General features: G+C 46.2%; 1 protein-coding gene across 8 annotated transcripts in view; it reads left to right on the top strand.

Moving 5' to 3' along the window:
• PLCE1 (phospholipase C epsilon 1) overlaps nucleotides 1–15,615 on the top strand; it is a 783,803-nt gene that overhangs the window by 17,657 nt on the left and 750,531 nt on the right. Inside the window, exon 1 of one of the 8 annotated variants that reach the window (XM_077454229.1) lies at nucleotides 4,293–4,441. The exons of the other annotated variants lie outside the window; for them this stretch is intronic. The gene's annotated coding sequence lies outside the window, so the exon portion shown is untranslated. Of the gene's footprint in view, nucleotides 1–4,292; nucleotides 4,442–15,615 lie in introns of those variants that run through there. 8 annotated transcript variants of the gene reach the window in all.

Raw genomic sequence — 15,615 nt, 5'->3', positions numbered from 1 at the left:
CACCTGCCCTCTCTGCCCAGGAGGTCGCCAGAGATCTAGTTGAATAAGCTTTAAGGTGAGTTGGGACGGGTCCACCTGAATGTTCATAGACTATCGAGTCTGTGCAGAGGCGTAACTAGAACCTTCAGGGCCCCGATGCAAAAAACCATGAAGGGCCCCTCTGAACCCCAGCCAGGGCCCTTCCCTCCGAGTCCGGAGGTGGAACTCCAGGGCATGGTCACAGGTATGACCTTTGTGAGCCCTGTAGTTCCACCACTGGTATCAGCAGTTTTTTTATAATTTTTTTTTGTAGGTGCCCCATTGGGGGACTGTCCCTGTCTGGCTGGGGAGAACAGACATCATACTGAGTGGCAATGCATGGAGCAGGAGAGGGGTACTCTGAGGAGCTGGCTGAGGACACAGGTCATGCAGGGAATGCACAACTAAAGAGCAGCGAGTGCGATAGTCAAGCATGGAGCTCTGCTAGTCACCCTCCACCTCCAGCCACCCATGTGCATGGTGCACTGGTACCCCTAGCTGCCTATGCTGCTGCCGGCCATATATAGAGGGGGCTGCGTGGGCCCCCTGCATCACAGGGCCCGGTTGCGGTCGCAACTGCTGCACCCCCTATAGTTACGCCCCTGAGTCTGTGTAATCCACCTGGCTAATAAAAAGCTCACATCGAACCTACTGTCCCTATTGCGTTACTAATTTGGATTTTCAAGTGCTTGTTGTTCTACATAAATGTGAGTGTAACCATTAATTTTTACAATAAATTTCCTGTTAAGTGGATTGACGCTATGTACGTTTTTTATTCCCTTTGACCATTTATGTGTGAATCCATACCACGGTTTATACCTCTGAAGCCTCTTCCCATGTGACTTGGGTCCCCTGGAGGAGAGTGTTTACAACACATTTTTGTATTCCAACGTTCATACTGGCTGATCACCGCAAAGTCTGAATGACCCATGGGGCATATGCCTTATTGAGTCCACACATTCCAGTAAGCCTCAGCATTATCAGTGGTGGCTTCCTATATTACTTTTCATGCACTATAAATGTTTGTTTGGAAATGTAATTCTAGTTCAGCAAGAATAATACATATTTATTCATATATCAACACTTCTCGTCACAGATTGTACTTCTTTTTTTAGTATTTGATTGTACTGCCTCTAATTTCTTTACAGTGGATTTTCATAAATTTTTTCTTTTTATATACGTGTGGATATACAATTTCATTTTTTGCACCCTATATTTGATGTTTCACCCATAATCTTTATTTATATGGTGTTAAGCATCCCCATTTGGTTTATTTTCATTTGCTCATTAGCGCTGCACTTTTATTTTAATCTAAAGTAAAGGGGGGGGGGGCTGGGGGGCCGGTCACTGCCAGGTTTTTTTTCACCTTAATGCATAGGATGGTGATATAGGAAGGTGAAAAAACATGTAGGTTTACAACCCCTTTAAGCTGTAAAGGCAGTGGCCGCATAGCATTGCTTCACGGCTGTGGCAAATAAGATCCCTCCTGTCGTGTTCAGTGGGCATCACCATCACTGAATGTGTCCTATTCAAGCAAAATGGGGCTGCCTTAAAACTGCCCTGCAATGGCTTGTAATTAAGACCAACTGTACTATACTGTACAGAGACAGCCAGAGTGCCTGTCTCTGTACGCTGTGTAGTAGGTGGCATATTTTCCGCTGCTATCTTCTCCTCTCCTGATCTGCCACTGGTTGTTAAGGACGCCGTCAACTTCACAGACAGTCTTCTAGCAAACAGTGATGCTGACAGTAGGCAGAGCTTGATGGGGAAGCTGAGCCAATAGTTTTCCTTCGTGTCCACTCTCTCCTTTTCATTCACTGCAGGCAGTGGTCAGATTCTATATTTAATAATATGCTGTTTATTGGCTATAGATCTGCCCACTGCTTGCTGTCAATCAAAAGAGGAGCGGACTTGATGGGGAGTAATGTCTACCCACCTAGCTCCTCCTTTGACCTATCCAAAGATCTGTCATTTTAAAACAGATGACATAAAAATGCATGCCAATATACATAAGGACTTAGTCAGATGGGCCCTGGCACCTGTCCTGCATACATGACATGAGCCATTTTTTGTATAGAAGCCAATGCAAGTTGCCTGAAGTCGCCCCAAAAATAGTACAGGAACCTTTTTCTAAGTTGGAGTGACTTGAGTTGCTCCTATTAGAACAGTTCCATAGTACAGAATGGAGCGCGACTTGTCAGGCGGCTAAGTCACCTGACAAGTCGCCCCTGTGTGAACCGGCACTAAGATATCCTGGACAAACCATGAGGAACTTGGATTGTCCCTTGACGTGACTGTCAGTGGTCAGAGTCTGAGATAATGTGCAGGGCAATGTATAGGACAAGTCTCAGGTAAGGCCAGCCATACACGGTGCAAACTTCTTACCTGCAAGCACAGGTTGCAGGAAAGAAATTGCTACGATTCCTCCATCAACACAGACAATGCTGACAGGGGGACCAGCAATTGTGTTCTACGGGCTGGGGGCAAGTGGAGGAAGCCATCCCTGCCTAGAGAAGACAGGGATTATCACTAGCAATAATTGCAAGGTAACCTGGCAGGCTGGTTGTACCCAAGATCGATAAGAACTTAGTACATTCAGCCTATCCCATTACAGGATAAATCCTCTCAAGTAAGTCTGCTGATGGGGGATGTGATTGTGGATGAGGGACACAAATGGGATGTCCTCTCAGGTAAGTCTGGTAATGGGAGATGTGATTGTGGATAAGGGACACATACAGGATAAGTCCTTGCAGGTATGTCTGGTAATGGGGTATGTGATTGTGGGTGAGAGACACGTATGAGATAATCCTCTCAGGTAAGTCTGGTGATAGGGATGTGATTGTGAATGAGGGAGCCGTATTGGATAAGTCCTTTCAGATAAGCCCGGTGATGAGGTATGTGATTGTGGATGAGGGACACATATGGGATAAGTCCTCTCAGGTATGTTTGGTAATGGGGTATGTGATTGTGGGTGAGAGACACGTATGAGATAATCCTCTCAGGTAAGTCTGGTGATGGGGTATGTGATTGTGAATGGGGGAGACGTATGGGATAAGTCCTCTCAGGTAAGTCTGGTGATTGGGGAAGTGATTGTGGATGAGGGAGAAATATGGCATAAGTCCTCTCAGGTAAGTCTGGTGATGGGGTATGTGATTGTGGATGAGGGACATGTATGGGATAAGTCCTCTCAGTTAAGTTTGGTGATGGGGTGTGTGATTGTGCATGAGGAACACGTATGAGATAAGTCCTCTCATTTAAGTTTGGTGATGGGGTATGTGATTGTGGATGAAGGACATGTATGGGATGAGTCCTCTCAGGTAAAGCTAGCTACACACTAGTAGAATTTTGTTCAACATTTTTTGCTGTAAGAACATTGGTTCATTTATCTAATAGTTAGTGTGGTCAGATGGACCACAATGACAAGAAATTTTGAAATGGAAGAATTGTCTGGAATGTACAAGTTTCTAACAGTGTATGCGGTTTCCTTTGGTAAAATCCATTCATTAATAAATCAAATGTTTAAAGCAAACCAAATCTGTTGAACTACATTCGAATGTTCTGAGAATTTTTGTACAAATTTTTGTTCAACATTCTGCTTGTGTATAGGATGTGATTTTGGATCAGAGAAATGTAGTCCTTGTCAGGTAGGTTTAATGATGGGACATGAGACTGTGTATCAATGAGATGTATAGGACAAGTCCTCCTCTCAGGTACTGTATAGAGAGGGATATAATTGCAGATCAGGGAGCTGTATAGGACAAGTCTCATGTAAATCTGGAGATGGGGATTGGGCGTGCGACTGTGGATTAGGGAGAAATCCTCTCAGGTAAGTCTATGTGGATTAAGGAGAAGTTCTTTCAGGTAAATCTATGTGGAATGTGACTATGGCATCTGGATCAGAGATAAATCCTCTCGGGTAAGTGTCTGTGGGATGTGACTGTGGATTAGGTAGAAGTCCTGTCAGGTAAGTGTCTGTGGGATGTGACTGTGGATTAGGTAGAAATCCTGTCGGGTAAGTGTCTGTGGGATGTGACTGTGGATTATGTAGAAGTTCTGTCAGGTAGGTGTCTGTGGGATGTGACTGTGGATTAGGTAGAAGTCCTGTCAGGTAGGTGACTGTGGATTAGGTAGAAATTCTGTCAGGTAGGTGTCTGTGGGATGTGACTGTGGATTAGGTAGAAGTCCTGTCAGGTAAGTGTCTGTGGAAAGTGAATGTGTGGATTGTTGTGTGAGGAGCTGTAGCAGGGCGGCTCTGTGCTGTGAGGGGGGAGAAGCGCGCCAGTCAGCTCAGTGCAGACACCCATCCCCGGGCTCTCCCCCTCTGCCGGCCGAGCACGTGACCTGTCCGGAGTGCGGGCGGCGAGGAGCCGGTGTACGGAGCCTGACGTGATAGCTGAGGAGACACCGAGCTACCGACCGCTGGGTAAGTGCAGAGCATAGGGAACTTCCCCTTCCCTCTTTATTATCCGGGCTGAGTGTACTTTCTTGTAGCTGGACAATCACCATCTCACCAGGGTGAGACTTCTCGTGATGAGCTGTCCAGGGCTGCGGAGAGAGGAGGACCTCAGCAGTCCCATCCAGGGAGGATATTGTGCTGGGCTCACTTGTGAAATGTTCCAGCGAATTTCAGCCAACAAAAATTTGTATGAAGGTGTTGTGCCCTCAGTAGCCTGTGTGTGAGGGGTTGGTGGGTTGCGTTGAACTTTTTTTTGGCTTTTTTATAATTAAAAAGCGGTTGAAGGTGGTTAAAGCTGCTTTGTGAGTGACCAGCCTGAGGACCGGCAGAGAACGCACAGTATATGGGGGAGGTCGGTACAGGTGATGGTCAGAATTGGTCACAGGGACCCCCTCATGTGAGCTGATGCTTTCTGATGGAACAATCATCCATGGCTGGATCTCTCACACTACACATATACTGGGATGAGGGAACCCACTGGAAGACTTAGTGATCACCACGTCGGACATAGAGACCCCCTTCCATAAATCCCTCCCACACGGGACCCCCTCCCTCATCCCTCTCCCACACGGGCCCCCCTCCTGCATCCCTCTCCCATACGGGCCCCCCTCCCGCATTCCTCTCCCACACGGGGCCCCCCTCCCGCATCCCTCTCCCACACGGGGCCCCCCTCCCGCATCCCTCTCCCACACGGGGCCCCCCTCCCGCATCCCTCTCCCACACGGGGTCCCCCTCCCGAATCCCTCTCCCGCATCCCTCTCCCACACGGGGTCCCCCTCCCGCATCCCTCTCCCACACGGGGTCCCCCTCCCGCATCCCTCTCCCACACGGGGTCCCCCTCCCGCATCCCTCTCCCACACGGGGTCCCCCTCCCGTATCCCTCTCCCACACGGGGTCCCCCTCCCGTATCCCTCTCCCACACGGGGTCCCCCTCCCGCACCCCTCTCCCACACGGGGTCCCCCTCCCGCACCCCTCTCCCACACGGGGACCCCCTCCCATCTCCCTCTCACACATGGGGACCCCCTCCCGCATCCCTCTCCCACACGGGGACCCCCTCCCACATCCGTCGGTTTTCTTTTTGGAGATGACTCTGCCCTACATTTTATAACTTAAGACTTTTGGCCTTCACATTGATCATGGCTTTCAAATGGCACAATTTCAAAGCCGCATTTCAGTGTGACTTTTGTCCAGTGTATTGCTTCACACTGATCTGAAGATCTCTTCTTTCCTGCTGCTGGCACCACTCTGGAGAACGCTAGTGGGGATAAGAGGTAGAGTACAGTTGGTATCACTCCGCATGGGTCAGGACCCAGCACTACAGAGGAGGACTTCCTACTACACATTTACAAGTATTCCCTCTGCATTGCACTCTGTTTGAGGCTCTGGGACCCCCACCCTACAGGCACCCTCAATAGCTACTGTGACTAGGCTTTTCCTTAATGTGGCACCCAGATTTTAAAGTGATTGTAAAGTTTTGTGTGTTTTATTTTTGTAAAAAATAATAAACATGTTATACTTGCCTACCCTGTGCAGTGGATTTGCACAGAGCAGCCTGGATCCTCCTCCTTCTCGGGTCCCTCTTTCGCTCTCTTGCCCCACCCCCACCACCTACCTGTTGAGTGACCCCACAGCAAGCAGCTTGCTATGGGGGCACCCGAGCTGTAGGTCAGTGTATCCATTCAGGCACAGAGCTGCTGTCCAGCCTACCCACGCCCCCTTCCTCTCCTCATTAGCTGACTGACTTTTACAGCAGCGGAAGCAATGGTGTCACGCTGCTGTTTCACTCAATGAGGAGGGGAGTCCCGGTCAGTCGACTCAATCCTACAACATTGCAAAATATAGAGGGGGCTCAGGTAAATAAGGCTTAGGTAAGGGGCTGAGGGGTGCTGCCGCACACAGAAGGCTTTTTATCTTAATGCATAGAACACATTAACCACTTCAGCCCCAGAACAATTTACCCGTGCGATGTGGCTCCCAAACAAAAGTGACGTCCTTTTTTTCCCCCTACAAATAGAACTTTCTTTTGGTGGTATTTGATCATCCCTCCCGTTTTTTTATTTTTTTTCGCTATAAACAAAAAAAGAGCTACAATTTTGAAAAACGCGTTATATTTTACATTTTGCTATAATAAATATCCCCCAAAAATACATCAAAAATTTTTTTTTTCCTCAGTTTATGCCGATACTTCGTCTTCTACATATTTTTGGTAAAAAAAAAATACAATAAGCGTTTATTGATTGGTTTGTGCAAAAGTTATAGCGTTTACAAAATAGGGGATAGTTTTATGGCATTTTTATTCATTTTATTAATGAATAATTTTTTTACTAGTAATGGTGGCGACATTATGGCGGACACATCGGCCATTTTTTACACATTTTTGGGACCATTGTCATTTATACAGCAATCGGTGCTATACAAATGCACGGATTCCTGTGTAAATGACACAGGAAGTTTATGGGTTAAGTGTGCCCTGGGGAATGTTTGTAATGGGGGTGTGGCTATGTGGGACACATCACTGATCTCTGCTCCTGATCACAGGGAGCAGAGATCAGTGACACTGTCACTAGGCAGAACGGGGAGATGCTTGTTTACATTAGCATCTCCCTGATTTTACTCTCCATGAGGAGATCGAGTCCACGGGACCCGCGACCTGACTCACAGAGCTTGCCACGGGCGCGCGCCTGCTGGCTGACTCTTAAAGGGCCACGTACAGGTACGTTAGTTTTCCTGTACGAGCCCTTCTGCCGACGTATATCGACGTGAGGTGGCTGGTAATCGGTTAAGATAAAACACCTTCAGGCTTTACAACCCCCCTTAAAGTGGAAGTAAACCTATCGATTTAAACAGTTAAAAAAAAAAAAAGGCATGCTGGGAATGCTAACTGCACATTGGCTGTGCTCTCAGCCAAACTATCAAACCAGCCAATGGCTAGTGTCATAACGAATCACATGTGCAGCACCATAGCAGTTGAAGATTAAACAGAGGCAAAGATGGCAACTTCCTTGGCTGAAAACGATAGGGGAGTTTACTTTTACTTTAAGGTAACTTGACCACTGGGCACTTAAGCCCCCTCCCTCCTAACCAGACCAATTTTCAGCTTTCGGTGCTCTCACAAATTTACCACAAATAAAGCTTTCTTTTGGTGGTTTTTAATCATCGCTGTTTTTTTTTTTTTTTTTTGCGCTATAAAAGAAAAAAAGTGAAAATTCTGTAAAAAAAATAAAATAAAAAATAAAAAAAGCATTTTCCTTTGTTTCTGTTATAAAATGTTGCAAATTAGCAAATTTTCTTCATAAATTTTGGGCAAAATTTATACTTCTACATATCTTTGGTAAAAATAACCCAAATCAGTGTATATTATTTGGTCTTGGGAATGTTATAGAGTCCATAAGCTGTGGTGCCAATCGCTGAAAACTGATCACACCTGAAGTACTGATGGCCTATCTCATTTCTTGAGACCCTAAGCCCCCTTTCACACTGGGGCGGTGCGGGTGTCAGCGGTAAAGCGCCGCTACTTTTTAGTGGCGGTCTGCGGCCGCTATCGGGGCGGTTTTAACCCCCGCTAGCGGCCGAAAAAAGGTTAAAAAGCCGCGCTGCCCCATTGATTTTCCATTTTCACCACTCCAAAGATGCGGCTAGCAGGACTTTTTTCACCGTCCAGCTAGCGCACCGCTCCAGTGTGAAAGCCCTCCGGCTTTCACACTGGAGTGAAAGGGGCAGGTTTTTTCAGGCGCTACACAGGCACTATTTTTAGCGCTGTAGTGCCTGAAAACCGCCCCAGTGTGAAAGGGGCCTAATCAGGGTTCAAGTCCTGGGGAAAAAAGTGTGGGAACTCCCACCGAAGATCCACTCCCCCCACCAAAAAAATAAATAAATGATACGCTCATATGCACGAACACTTCAAAAGTGGTATTTTTCATCCAATTTTCGTATTGTGTGTATGAAGCTTAACTATTAGTACATAAAAAAAAAAAAAACCCTCAATAAACATAAATACGGTAATTCTCTGAATAATCAGCATTCATTCAATTGTGCTTCCATACAAATGAACATCATGTTCTGATCTTTATTGGGGAATGTTATTTTGTATATAGAGTGTTTATGTGGTGAGTTTACACTTTTTCATTGAACAGAGTTTGGATAACACAGAGTTAAAAGGAAAGGTCATAAATTAACTGCACATTATCTGGACAGAATGCTTAGGAGATGTATGTTAGCTTGGGGGGCTGCAAACTCTGCAGGGCTCCAACACACACGCGCTGCTATTCCAACCCTTCACATATTTCCACATAAACTTCCCTCCTGGCATTAAACTTTGCCAGGTATTGTGCTCAGCTTACCACCCCAAACTGATGTTCCTCCCTCAGCTCACCTCTCTCCCTGCATGTCCTGTAAATAGGTGTGCTCCTCCTCTGGGTTCTCTCATCATATGGCACTGAAGATAGAGGAGGGGGGATTCAGCGGGACACACAGAGCAAGTATGCAGGAGACGGGGGAGATGAGGAGACAGAAAATCAGGAGGGGCCGGCGGGAAGGAGCGCATCACGAGAGGTCTGACTAAATAAAATCTCTTAGCAGCAGGGACCTGATCTACCCGTCAGCTAGCTGTGATTGACATGTAGATTGATGAGGAAGCTGTCATGGGACCCCCTACTGGCAATCCATGAATGGTCAGTCCACCCCTGGTGTGCGGCACTTACTATTGGGAGCTGTGTCGGCGGCTGTTGGTGTAGCAGCTGCCACACAGTTCGCATATTTCAAAGTCTTGCATGATGCGGCTGCTAATGGGAACAGAGTTCCTGTTGTGGAAAAAGTACAGGAACTCCGTTCCCATGCGTTCCCGCAGGACTTGAGCCCTGGGCCTAAGGCCCCATTCACACCTGAGCATTTTGTAGCTTGAAGCCTGAAGCTACAAAATGCTAGAGGGGAAAAACATCTATTATTCTCAATGGAGATGGTCCACATCTCTACTCCAAGTCGCCGGAATCCAAACGCCTGAAGCTCAAACAAGTTCTGGACCCTTTTTTGTTGCTCGAATTGGGCAGACTTGGGCATTTTTCTTCTTTTTACATTTGTGACCTTTTGCCCTGCACAAAATCACGGCAAAACGCAGTAAAAAATGCCGCAAAGTCCCGGTAAAATCGTGTGATTTTCTGCCTGAAAATGCTATGCTCAGGCGTGAATGGGGCCTTACATGCAAGGACAGTACAAATACCCCCAAATGACCCCTTTGGAAAGTAGACATTCCACGGTATTTAGAAAGAGGCATGGTGAGGTTTTTGAAGTTGTAATTTTTTTCCCACAATTCTTTGCAAAATCAGGATTATAATTTTTTCACAAAATTGTCATATTAGCAGGTTATTTCTCACACGCAGTGTATGCATACCACAAATTACATCCCAAACAACATTCTGCTATTCCTTCCAAGTATGGCAATACCACATGTGTGAGACTTTTACACACCGTGGCCACGTACAGAGGCCCAACATGCAGGGAGCACCATCAGGTGTTTTGGAACATAAATTACACATCTAATTTCCTGACTACCGCTTACACTTTTGAAGGCCCTGGAGCACCAGGACAATGGAAACACCCCAAAAATTACCCCATCTTGGAAATAAAACACCCCAACGTATAATCTATGAGGCATAATGAGTCTTTTGAACATGTCATTTTTTTTCTACAAATTTTAAAATGTGGTAAGAAAATTTAAATGCATTTTTTTTTTATAACACAAAGTTTTCCATTTATACAATATTTCTAACACATAGCATGTACATACCAAAAATTATACCCCAAAATAGATTTTCCTACTCCTTCCGAGTACGGCAATACCACATTTGAGAGACTTCCACAGCCCGGCCACATAAAGAGGCCGAGCATGGCTGGGTATGGCTGAGTCATTTGACAGCAGATCTTGTGGTAAATGGCCGCTATCAGTGATCTGTGATCCTCTGGCCCCGGCAGTCACGGATATTCCTGGATGCGTGCTCCAGGGGGCATGCGGGAGCAAGACTCTGTGAGGATGCCCTCCCAGAATAAGCGGACCGCGCTGTAGCCGTCTTTTGGCTATGGTCCAGTCGGCATGTGGTTAACCACATGCCGACTGGCGCGTGTCAATATACGTTGGCAGAATGGCACGGACAGGCAAATGGGCGTTCTTGTATGCCCCTTTAAATTTGCCGCCATGCCATCGCTCGCTAGTTGGGCGTTCTTGTATGCCCCTTTAAATTTGCCGCCATGCCATCGCTCGCCAGTTGGGTTCTCCATGAGCCTGGGGTGCGTTTCTAACTGTGGGGGGCGTGGCTGTGTGTGACACGTCACTGATCTCTGCTCCCGATCACAGGGGGCAGAGATCAGTGACACGGTCACTAGGCACACTTGTTTACATTAGCATCTCCCTGTTCTTCCACCCTGTGAGACGATCGCGGGTCCCACGGACTCGATCGCCGCGCGGATACCCGCGATCGTCTCACAGGGTGGAAGAACAGGGAGATGCTAATGTAAACAAGTGTGCCTAGTGACCGTGTCACTGATCTCTGCTCCCTGTGATCGGGAGCAGAGATCAGTGACGTGTCACACACAGCCACGCCCCCCACAGTTAGAAACGCACCCCAGGACACACTTAATCCCTACACTGCCACCTAGTGGTTAACCCCTTCACTGCCAGTGTAATTTACACAGGAATTAGTGCATTTGTATAGCACTGATTGCTGTATAAATGACACTGGTCCCAAAAATGTATCAGAAATGTCAGATGTGTCGGCCATAATATTGCAGTCATGATAAAAATTGCTAATCACAGCCATTACTATTAAAAAAAAAAAAAGATTAATAAAAAATGCCATAAAACGAACCCCTTTTTGTAAACGCTATAACTTTTGCGCAAACCAATCAATAAACGCTTATTGCGTTTTTTTTTTTTTTTACCTAAAATATGTAGAAGAATACGTATCAGCCTAAACTGAGGAAAATGTTTTTTTTATATATTTTTGGGGGATATTTATTATAGAAAAATGTAAAAAATAATGTGTTTTTTTGTTTATAGCGCAAAAAGTAAAAAACACAGGGGTGATCAAATACCACCAAAAGAAAGCTCTATTTGTGGGAAAAAAAGGACGTCAGTTTTGTTTGGGAGCCATGTTGTATGTCTGCGCAATTGTTAGTTAAAGCGACACAGTGCCGAATCGCAAAAAGTGGTCTGGTCTTTGGCCGGCAAAATGGTCCGGGTCTTAAGTGGTTAAAGTATATCTTAACCACTTAAGGACCGCCGCATGGCAATGTACGTCAGCAATATGGCACCGACAGGCCCAAGCACGTACATGTACATGCTTGCCTTCCAGCGGGTGGGGGGTCCGATCGGACCCCCTCCCGCTGGCTGCGGCGGTCAGTTTCGCTTCAGGAGCGATCCGGGATGAGGGGACGGCCATTGGTTTCTGGCCATCCCCCTCTTGATCGCTCCTGGCGAATGAGAAGCTTCCCCCGCCTGTGTAGTGTAAACACAGGCAGGGAGGAAGTGATGTCATTCTCCTTGGGGTGGTCTTTTTGACCGGACTGCGAGGAGAACACATAGTAAGTGCACCAACACTACATTGACATGTAGGTACACATAGGCACACAAATCCCCCCCCCCCCCCGATTGCCCCCCCTCCCAGTTACAGTGTCACTGATTGCAGTGATCATTTATTTACTGATCACTGCATTTAGTGTCAGTTGTGACAGTAAAAACTGTCAGAGCAGTTAGTGTTAGGTCCAGGGTAGCCCCCTACCCCCCCCCCATAAAGGTTTAACCCCCTGATTGCCCCTAGTTAACCCTTTCACCCCCTTTTGCCAATGTCACTAAGTGATCGTTTTTCTGATCGCTGCATTAGTGTCACTGGTGCCGCTAGGTAGCTAGTTATTTTTTTAGGTTCACCGCCAGGTTACCCTCATATACTACCCAATAACGGTTTTAACCCCCTGATTGCCCCTAGTTAACCCTTTCACCAGCGATCACCGTATAAGTGCCACTGTTGACGCTGGTTAGCCAGTTAGTTATTTAGGTTCCCCGTTAGGTTTTTATATAGCGTCAGGGACCCCCATACTGCCTAATAAAGATTTTAACCCCCTGATTGCCCCTAGTTAACCCTTTCACCGGTGATCGCCGTATAAGTGTTAGGGGTGACTCTGGTTAGTTAGTTTGCTTTTTATAGCATCAGGGCACCCACCATTTATTACCCAATTAAGGTTTAACCCCCTGATCACCCGGCCGGTGATATCAATTAGGTTTTAGGGTCAGGGTCTGCGTCGCCCCAGGCAGCGCTAGGTTAGTGCCAGTACCGCTAACACCCACGTGCAAAGCATACACCTCCCGTAGTGGTATAGTATCTGAACAGATCAATATCTGATCTGATCAGATCTATACTAGCGTCCCCAGCAGTTTAGGGTTCCAAAAAAATGCATTGTTAGCGGGATCAGCCCAGATACCTGCTAGCACCTGCGTTTTGCCCCTCCGCCCAGCCCACCCAAGTGCAGTATCGATCAATCACTGTCACTTAGAAAACACTAAACACATAACTGCAGCGTTCGCAGTCAGGCCTGATCCCTGCGAACAGTTTTTTTTGGTAGCGTTTTATATTTAAATCCTGAAGGCAGTGCTTGGTTTTCGGGGTCCCGTACATGGCTAGGCTCCCAAAAAGTCCCCCACATGTGGTATCCCCGTACTCAGGAGAAGTAGCAGAATTTATTTTGGGGTATAATTTCACTTATGCCCATAGCATGTGTGAGCAATATATCATTTAGTGACAACTTTGTGCAAAAACAAAAAATTGTAATATTCCTGCAACTTGTGGCAAAATATAAAATATTTCATGGACTCAACATGCCTCTCAGTAAATAGCTTGGGGTGTCCACTTTCCAAAATGGGGTCATTTGGGGGGGGGTTTTGTGCTATTTTGGCATTTTATGGCCTTCAAAACTGTGATAGGTAGTGAGGAGTGAAATCAAAAATTTGCACCCTTAGAAATCCTGAAGGCAGTGATTGGTTTTCGGGGTGCCGTACGCGGCTAGACTCCCAAAAAGTCCCACATATGTGGTATCCCCGTACTCAGGAGAAGCAGCAGAATATATTTTGGGGTGCAATTCCACATATAACTATGGCATGTGTGAGCAATATATCATTTAGTGACAACTTTTTGTAAACTTTTTTTTTGTGTGTCATTATTCAATCACTTGGGACAAAAAAAAATATTCAATGGGCTCAACATGCCTCTCAGAAATTTCCTTGGGGTGTCTACTTTCCAAAATGGGGTCATTTGGGGGGGGTTTGTACTGCCCTGCCATTTTAGCACCTCAAGAAATGAGATAGGCAGTCATAAATTAAAAGCTGTGTAAATTCCAGAAAATGTACTCTAGTTTGTAGACGCTATAACTTGTGCGTAAACCAATAAATATACAGTTATTGACATTTTTTTTTACTAAAGACATGTGGCTGAATACATTTTGGCCTAAATGTATGACTAAAATTTAGTTCATTCGATTTTTCTTATAACAAAAAGTAGAAAATATATATTTTTTTAAATATCCTTTTATATCGTAAAAAATAAATATTGCAGAGGCAATCAAATACCATCAAAAGAAAGCTCTATTTGTTGGAAGAAAAGGACGCAAATTTCGTTTGGGTACAACATTGCATGACCGCGCAATTACCAGTTAAAGCAGTGCAGTGCGAAATTGTAAAAAGACCTCTGGTCCTTAGGCTGACAATTGGTCCGGGGCTGAAGTGGTTAAGGCTAAACTTTTTTTTATATTGCATAGAGTAGGAGATGATTACAACACTGAAATTTTTTTTCTTTGTCCCATAGGGGAGATTCTCCTTCACTTAGGCCCCTTTCACACTGAGGCGGTTTTCAGGCGCTACAGCGTTAAAAAAAGCACCTGTGTCGTGCCAGAAAAAACCGGCCCCTTTAACTCCAGCCGGAGGGCTTTCATACTGGAGCGGTGCGCTAGCAGGACAGTGAAAAAAGTCCTGCTAGCCGCATTTTTGGAGCGGTGTATTTACTGCTCCTAAACTGCTCCTGCCCATTGAAATCAATGGGGCAGCATGGCTATACCGCCGGCAAACCGCCCTGCTAGCGGCCGCATTCTACTGCTAAAACGACGGTAAAGCGCCTCCACCACCCCAGTGTGAAAGGGGCCTTACTGTTCTGAGATACAGCAGGAAGTAGGAGAAAATCTCTCCATAATATGGTAAGGCTGGGTTCACACTACAGCGATGCGGGAACGCCGCAAATCCACGGCGGGTTCCCGCATCGCATGCCTCCTGGCGGCAGTTCACACTGCCCTATGCGGACTGCTGGGAATGTCAGTGAACTGTTAATGACACCCCCAGATCAGTTCGCATATCGCAGTGCGATCTGCAAACTTGGACAGGAATCGGATCGCATGGTGTGAACACCCATGCGATCTGATTCTGCTGCGGACCAAAAAAAGGGTCCTGTGCGAGTTTGGGGCGGGTGCAATGCGAATTCAGCCATACTATCTGTATGGCTGAACTCGCATCGCACAGAGATCGGATGTGATTTGCACTGCAGTGCGGTGCGAATCACATCCGGGTCTCCTAGCCGCAGCAGTGTGAACCCAGCCTAAATCCTCTCATAGACTCTAGTGGAAGATCTCCAGTCAATTTTTGTTCAAGTGACAACTCAGAATGCTAGATTGACCCTCACTAACAGTCCTATTTGTAACAGTCCCATTAGAGTAACCAGGGCGACTAGAGAGAGTGAATGTCCCCAGCAGGGATACTCGGGTATAAAAACCTGACAAAAGTTCTAAAACCTTTCCACACTCTATCAAAAAATGGGCCTTTGATACACTTTAGGGAAACCTTGTTCTGGGATAAAAAGTGTAGGCTGTAGGCTGTATCCTTAAAAAAGCCAGTTGTCTGGCTGTCATGGTGATACTGCAACAGTTTTTGGGTCATTGACTTAGAATAAGTATCCACATCAGTTGTTCTGACTTCCCTTGCTGCATAATTGTTTGGAGTCCATGACTTAATGGTTTAAGCCATTGGAACGCTGTATGTGTCATTCCGTTTGATAATCCTTTTAACATTAAAAAAAAAAGAGTTCAAAGAGAGAGATTTGCAAAATCTGAAATGATT

This window comes from Lithobates pipiens, unplaced genomic scaffold, assembly GCF_037356315.1.
Source record: "Lithobates pipiens isolate NorthernLeopardFrog02 unplaced genomic scaffold, aLitPip1_a1.2 Scaffold_25, whole genome shotgun sequence".
In the NCBI taxonomy this organism is placed as follows: domain Eukaryota; kingdom Metazoa; phylum Chordata; class Amphibia; order Anura; family Ranidae; genus Lithobates; species Lithobates pipiens.
The sequence above is the reverse complement of the archived record's forward strand: the minus strand, read 5'-3'. Positions and strand labels throughout refer to the sequence as shown.